The sequence below is a fragment of the Palaemon carinicauda genome, chromosome 3 (genome assembly GCF_036898095.1).
Source record: "Palaemon carinicauda isolate YSFRI2023 chromosome 3, ASM3689809v2, whole genome shotgun sequence".
Lineage (NCBI taxonomy): Eukaryota > Metazoa > Arthropoda > Malacostraca > Decapoda > Palaemonidae > Palaemon > Palaemon carinicauda.
The window spans coordinates 100,198,687-100,207,058 of record NC_090727.1 but is presented as its reverse complement, the minus strand read 5'-3'; the positions used below and the strand labels follow the sequence as shown (position 1 = coordinate 100,207,058).

Here is an 8,372-nt window from a genome sequence, read left to right as displayed (position 1 = left end):
TATATATATATATCCTAAAACTAACTCTCTGAAGACATTCTGGAAGCGTTCTTGTTTCATCTTCATTCATTCCCAGAATGTAATGTTCGCCTTCCCTATCAATTTCCTTTGTATTCGTGTTAATAATTATGGAAATCATCGAAATATTAAGGAATCTCTCTCTCTCTCTCTCTCTCTCTCTCTCTCTCTCTCTCTCTCTCTCTCTCTCTCCTCTCTTGTAGGAATCTTCAAAGTGTCTCCGGAGGAAAACAGGAGAAATGTTACACAGAAGACGAATTTTCTGTTCTTTCCCAGGGTTTTCATTTCTTAATTCATCGTTCATTTTCACTGCAATTATGGAAAATTCTATCATATTTTAATGGCCCGTGTAATATATATATATATATATATATATATATATATATATAGAGAGAGAGAGAGAGAGAGAGAGAGAGAGAGAGAGAGAGGAGAGAGAGAGAGAGAGAGAGAGAGAGAGAGAGAGAGAGAGAGAGAGAGAGAGCATTCTAGTCATATTTCATTTCCGTTTATTCCTGGCAAATCTCATCAGAATTCTTTTTTTTTTTCTTCTTCTTCTTCTTCTTCTTCTTCTTCTTCTTCTTCTTTCTATTCCTAAATATTAGAAATACGTTCTCACTCGTCCTACGATCTATTTTGGAAATAAATTATTATGAAAAGAGAATTATGAACATATAAGAATAATAGGCAAATCGGTAGTATTACTTCAATATCGGAGGGAAATTTGGTGAGTTTTTATGTTGCCGAATAAATCGCTAAATCAGATAACTTCTAAGTTTTGGTCATAGTTATTCAGTTTATTTAATATATATATATATATATATATATATATATATATATATATATATATATATATATATATATATATATATATATATATATATTAATGACAAATCGCTGGAACGTGCGATGTCTCAAGATGACAGCAGGCCGGGAGGAAAAAGGAAACGAAGATTGGACAAGCGCTTTCGTGTTATTATTACACCTCTTCACGTCTGCTGTCATCATATATATATATATATATATATATATATATATATATATATATATATATATATATATATATATACATATATATATATATATGTAGCACTGTATGTTCTCCGCCAAGTGTCTTTTATCTTTCACAGCACTAGTTACCAATAACAACCATTAACGAGACAGCAAATGAGGACGAACGGCCAAATAGATCTGCATGAACGGAACTGCCTTCACGGACCTGTTAACCGGAGGAACTACCCATTCACTGATTAATATATAGCCTACTATCTTTAGAAATGTAAATTAGATGACAGACCTGAAATTTGCCGGACTTTGAGTAGGCTCATTCTATAGCTACTGTACAACGTAGGCTTACATATACGCTGAGCATACTCTGTAACATAACTGGTATGTTGTTATTTGTCCTTTATTTGTTTGTTACTGTAACGTAACTAATCTTGTTTATTTGTCCTTAAATTGTTTGTTACTGTAGCGTAACTAATCTTGTTTATTTGTCCTTTAATTGTTTGTTACTGTAATGTAACTAATGTTATTTGTTTGTTAATTGTGTTTCGAATATGTTGGTTATTGGTAATGTCTGATTGAGCATTTGTTTGTGCTTGTAGGGTTGAAGGTTTTGTCTACATATACAATAAAATGAAAGAAGAAATGTTGCTGTGAATTGCTTCTTCCTTTGGATTGCTATATTTGGTAGCAGAGCGTTCACCACGGCAACCTTCAACCCAGTGGGTTACCAGCACGTTCCTAGGAATATTTACTACTGGACTGGAGTGCAATTGCAAGGTAAGACATTTGTTGGAGTTATGTACAGTGCCAGTGGGAATAAAGTGGGGCAAAGCAGTGTAAGTGATGATAGTGACGTTTGTGACTATATTATGGGAACAGAGACAGGCGCAGGTGATGATGAAAGGATGGAACGTGGTAGTGGTCAAGATTTGTTAGCAGAAATACGTGGTGTCGTTAGGGATAAGGATCTTGTCAATGAAGAAGTGAGTATCGTAGATTTAGGAGCAGGTACTTTTGTTGATAAAAGTGGTGATAATGATGAAAAGCATTGGGAAAAGGACGTGGTAAAATTGTGGTCGGAAGTCGTAAATATTCAGAAAGTGGTGGATTTTAACCACTGCGAAAACGTGAATGCTTTTAGCAGAGTAGGGGAGTTAATAAATGCATTAAAAGAGAACCAGAAAAGTTTGGTGAATGAAATTAAGAAAACCCATTTAAGGGTTAAAAAGGCTGGAGATAGTATAGAAGATTTCACTGTGGAAAACCAGAAGCCACTTTTTAAAAGGGAAGTTGCTAAGGAGCTGGGTCGTCTTTCAGCAAATAATAACAAAGAATGGGAAGATAGGTTGGATAGGTTGAATCGTTGGTGGCAAAACAGATTCGCCTTGATAGAAGATGAGTTGGATAGGGTGTGTAGGAGAGGGACCTGTAATTACGCATGTAATAACGCTCGTTCAATAGTAAAAAAACCTCCACAGCTCGAGAAAATGAGTGGGAGGAACAGTGGTGGGAAAGAAATCAAGAGATGGTTTGAACAGGAAAAATTATGTACCAATCAGCTTAACCTAGCAGGCACTGATGCCGTAGACTATGTTAAAGTTAGTTTGATAGAGCTTGCTAGCACAAGAATACGCCATGCTAACCCGAAAACTTTGGAGGAAATGGAGACTAAGCTACTAGAAGCGTATGCAGATAATAAAGATGATCTAGAGAGAAGGAAAGAACTGTGGTGTGCACAACAGGGAATACAAGAAGGTGTTTGGGAGTATTTAGACAGAATAATTGACTTAGAAGAAGAAGCCGAGGGCAAAGCAGTCCGCTCTAAAGAGAGGGAAATCAGGAAATGTATGATTTTTGAAAAAGGTTTGAGGGACAGGAAAACTGCCTGTAATCTAAAGGATAAGATTGAAAACGGAGTCATAGACCAATTAGAAGATGCTGGTAGATTTGTGCAAGATAGAATGAAGGTTATGAAAGAATTTGGTAATGTTTCTGACATCCATTTCAATAGCAGGGGGAGAGATGATAAAGTAATTAAGTGTTGGACCTGTGGGGATCAGGGTCATGTATCATACCAGTGAAAAAATGGAGGGTTTTCTAGAGACAATATAGTGCAGGATCAGGGGGAAGGACACCAGTATAAGGGAAGGCTAGGGAAAAACAGAACGCAAAATAAACATGTTTTGGAAAATCAGTTTACAGGTACTTGTTGGTCTTGTGGGGAAGATGGTCATCTATTTTATAAGTGTAATCTATACTCTAGTAAGAACAGAGGGTTAAATAATGCAAGAGGAGACAAAGTTGTGAGGGAGATGTCATTGCGAGCCGGGGATAATGCCCAGGAAAACTTGTGAGGCCGGGCGTTAACTTGAACGTCCGGCCAAGTGAATGTTTAATTAAGAGAGGAGACACTATGAAACTGACACTCAGCATAGAGGGAAAGAAAGCTGTGGGACTTATGGATTCTGGGGCAAACTGTAGTTTGTTGTCGGAAAATTGGTATTTGGGGAATCTAAAACCAAAAGGGGTGACATTGTATAATACTAGTGACTACATATGTGACCTGAGTGGTAATGAAATTAATATAATAGGTCATGTCGTTGTTGATGTGGAAGTAAGTGGAATGGAACAGAACAGCTGTGTTTTCTATGTCAAGAGAGCTGAGAAAGGAAGGAATGGTCTTGGCAAGAACACTGACCAAGAGTGCCTTGTGGGCATGAATGTTTTGTCTTTGCTGTTCGAAAAATAGGGAGTCACCAAAAACGTTAACGTAATGGCATCAGAGAAAGAGGGATTAAAAGCTGAATATGGTCCAGTTTTGGATTGCTGTATGAGACTAGTTGGTCAAACTATGCAGGTTTGGCAAAGGGAGGATTTAGGATATGCTAGTTGCTTAAGACAACAGAATAGAAATGTTCCGTCAGGTAGCAGGAAACTAATTAAGGTATACATTAATAGCCTAAAGGAAGTGCCAAAGGAATATGTAGTTTTAGAGAAAATAGCAGACGAGAGTAAAAATATGTTGCCTCCGGGTGTTCAGGTCTTGCCCAGTTTTTCTATATGTGAATGGGGTGTTGGATATGTCTGTGTGGCTAATTGGTCTAAAGATAATGTTAGCATTGAAGCAGGCAGTATATTGGCCACGGTGCAACTTGGCATCAGGGAGTTTATGGAGGATGATGATAATGAGAATACTGAAAAACTATCAGAGACAGAACTTCAAAACCACAGACGGAAGTTGGGAGTCAATGTTGATGAAAGTAACTTAAGTAAATCGGATTTGTTAAGACTTGATAAGATACTCTACTAATATAAGGACTGTTTTGAGCTAAATGATTCGGACCTAGGTTTGATAAAGGGATGGGAACATTCCATTAGATTGTCCTGTGGGAAACCTATCAAATTGCCGTATAGAAGAATAGCACCCACGTTAATCCCTGAGGCCAAACAGTTGCTTGATGACTTAAAGAAACGGGGTGTAATTGAAGAAAGTGCAAGTCCTTATGCAGCCCCTATAGTCCTTGTGAGGAAGAAGGGGGGAGGCCTAAGGTTGTGCATTGATAATAGGAAATTGATTGAAAAAACTTTTAAGAATGCATTTCCTCTTCCTAGAGTAGCGGAGTGTCTGGATTCATTGGAAGGGGCCAAATACTTTTCGACTTTTGACCTTGCGCAGGGCTATCATCAAGTTTTGTTAAGGAAAGAAGATAGAGAGAAAACTGCATTTTCTGTACCATGGGGACACTTTCAGTATCGCAGGTGTCCAATGGGTCTGACAAACAGCCCAGCAACCTTTCAACGATGCATGGAGAATATTTTGGGGGATATGTTTTTTTGAATTTCTAGTCATTTATTTGGATGATATGATATTATTTTCGAAGACCATTGACGACCACTTATTAAGATTGGAGGCATTGCTAGAGCGCATAAAGTCTTATGGGATGAAATTAAAGCCAAAGAAATGTCATTTGTTGCAGACATGTGTAAGTTACCTAGGATTTAGCATTAGTAATCAAGGAATAGGACCTGATCTAAGTAAGATTGAAGCAGTGAAGAACTGGAAGAGGCCAGAAACTATAAAGGAAGTGCGAGCTTTCCTGGGATTTGCAACATTTTATAGGAGATTTATCAAAAATTTTGCCATAATTGCCAAGCCACTCAATGAGTTATTGAAAGGAGAAAAGAAGAAATCCAGTCAAAGTATTAAGGATAGATGGACAGAAGATGCGGAAATGGCCTTCCAGACATTGATAGAAAAAATTGATAGCTGCCCCAATACTGAAAGGGATAGAGTTTGGGAAATTGTGTACGTTAGAAATAGACGCTAGTTACGATGGGCTTGGTGCTGTTTTGTCCCAATATAAGGAGGATAAGCTGCATCCTGTAGCTTACGCAAGTAGGTCACTGAAACCACACGAAAGAAACATGAAGAACTATAGTTCGAGGAAACTAGAATTGTGTGCTTTGAAGTGGGCTGTTACTGAAAAATTTAAAAATTATCTTATTGGCACAAAGTGCATAGTGTATGCTGACAATGCCCCTTTGAGCAATCTCAGCACAACAAAACTTGATCACACAGAACAAAAATGGGTGGCAGATTTGTCGGTAATTGACATTGAACTTAAATTCAGACCAGGAAAACAAAATGTTAAAGCCGACATTCTCTCACGCAAGCCTAGAGAGATGGTGATGAATGAAGACGAAGAAGTATGGGTAGCTCCTCATGAGGACACAAATTTTGTTTGTGCCATAAGTAGACATCAGATTTTAGAGTGGGAGGACGTTGTTAATAAACAGAAAGCTTGTCCAGTTTTAAAGATTGTAAGGAAATGGCTAGAAGGAGAAAATATTGAGTTAGAAAACATTAATTTTAAACCTGAATTAGTTACGTGGAGAAGGGATAAAGAAAGTCTTGTGATAAGAAATGATATTCTTTATAAGACTCATGTGGATCAATTAGATAACATAATTTATAGATTAGCCGTTCCTGTTCTTTTAAGAAGTAAGTGTTTAGTCGAGACTCATGATAAACTAGGGCATCAGGGTATTGATAGAACTTATTAATTACTGAACTCTAGGGTTTATTGGCCCAACATGAGGGGATTTGTAACGGATTTCATTAGAAATTGTGATACTTGTTTAAGGGCAAAAGATGAAATTCCATATAGAAATACCATTCCTGTTCATGTGGAAACTTCTCAACCCATGGAAATTGTGGCGATAGATTTTTGTTCCGTGGAAAGATCAACCTCTGGAAAGGAGCATATTTTAGTTTTAAGTGACTTGTTTAGCAAATACGTATGGGCATATCCAACGAAGGATCAGAAAGCGACAACAGTGGCTAAAATATTAGTCGAAGAGCTCTTTTATAAATATGGAATTCCTCAACAGCTTCATACTGACCAGGGGAGAAATTTCGAAAGCGCTCTAATTAAGGAAATCTGTAAAAGGTTCAATGTAAAGAAATCACGCACTTCTCCATATCACCCTGAAGGAAATGGTCAAGTGGAAAGAATGAATAGAACTCTGTACGGTCTACTTAGAAGTTTGGAGGAGGAGAAGAGGAACAAATGGCCTTTGTATTTGCAGAGTTTAGTATTTGCGTATAATATAACACCTCACTCTGTGACAGAGTTTTCTCCGTATTTCTTGTTGTTCGGGAGGGAACCTTGTATTTCGATCTGGAAGACATTTACAAATTTCAAGACGGAGACTGGTTACGTCAGCAATGCAAAATGCAAAAAGAAGTTTGGGATTTGGTTAGAAGGAACACACAAAAGAACTGGGTATCAAAAGCAAAGCCTATGTTAGCAAAGTCTAGAGAAAGTGATTTGGAGGTAGGACAAAAGGTTTTATTACGAGAAAATAAAATAATTGGAAGAGCGAAACTAGGAGACAAATTCGGTAAAAGAAAGTGGGTAACTGAAGAAGTACTTAACAGGGACTGTGGTTTGTATAGAATTAGGCCTGAAGGAAGTGATGCTAAGATTATCCATCGGAGGAATATTAAACCGTTCGCTGGGATCGAAAGGAATGAGGGGGGAGAAAATATTGATGACTTAGATACGGAAAATAATGATAATTTCGAAACCGCTGATATGGATGACAGTAGCTTAGAAATGCCTGATATGGAAGAAGTTTTAACCAGGTTCGGGTTTGATTTTAGCAACCATGGTAATAGTGAACCTAAAGAAAGTGTTGATAAAGAGGTTGAACAAGAACAGGGAGTAACAATTAACGCACCAGTACTGAGAAGATCAGAGAGGATACGAAACAGGCAGCGATCAGAGTTGTAAATTTGTCTTTTTTTGTCTGAAACAGGTAATGGTAGCGTAGTGTGAGAGGATGGAAGTGTGTAGTGTGTGTACGATGAGGGCATCGTAAAACTGTAGGGGGGTTGTGTGTAGCACTGTATGTTCTCCGCCAGGTGTCTTTTATCTTTCACAGCACTAGTTACCAATAACAACCATTAACGAGACAGCAAATGAGGACGAACGGCCAAATAGATCTGCATGAACGGAACTGCCTTCACGGACCTGTTAACCGGAGGAACTACCCATTCACTGTTTAATATATAGCCTACTATCTTTAGAAATGTAAATTAGATGACAGACCTGAAATTTGCCGGACTTTGAGTAGGCTCATTCTATAGCTACTGTACAACGTAGGCTTACATATACGCTGAGCATACTCTGTAACATAACTGGTATGTTGTTATTTGTCCTTTATTTGTTTGTTACTGTAATGTAACTAATGTTATTTGTTTGTTAATTGTGTTTCGAATATGTTGGTTATTGGTAATGTCTGATTGAGCATTTGTTTGTGCTTGTAGGGTTGAAGGTTTTGTCTACATATACAATAAAATGAAAGAAGAAATGTTGCTGTGAATTGCTTCTTCCTTTGGATTGCTATATATATATATATATATATATATATATATATATATATATATATATATATATATATATATAAATATATAAATATATATATATATATATATATATATATATATATATATATATATATATATATATATATATTTAACTAGCGTTTAAAATTATGCTATTTTGGCGTCTTGCAAAACATCGTACATCTAGTAGCAACCTCTGTTTGCCCAAGTCCCGAGTTTCACGATTGAGTTCCTATTATATAATGGAAATTAATTATTATTATTACATATTAATATTATTATATTATTATATTTTATATATATATATATATATATATATATATATATATACATATATATATATATATATGTATATAATGTATAATCATCAGCCGTTACTAGTTCATTGTAGGACAAAGGCCTCAGACATTTTCTTCTTCTACCATCTGTTTATGGTCTT

At 36.6% G+C, this 8,372-nt stretch overlaps 1 pseudogene; it reads left to right on the top strand.

Moving 5' to 3' along the window:
* The first annotated feature begins 3,436 nt into the window (after positions 1 to 3,436).
* Positions 3,437 to 7,319, top strand: LOC137633005 (uncharacterized; annotated as a pseudogene).
* Positions 7,320 to 8,372: the final 1,053 nt, after the last annotated feature.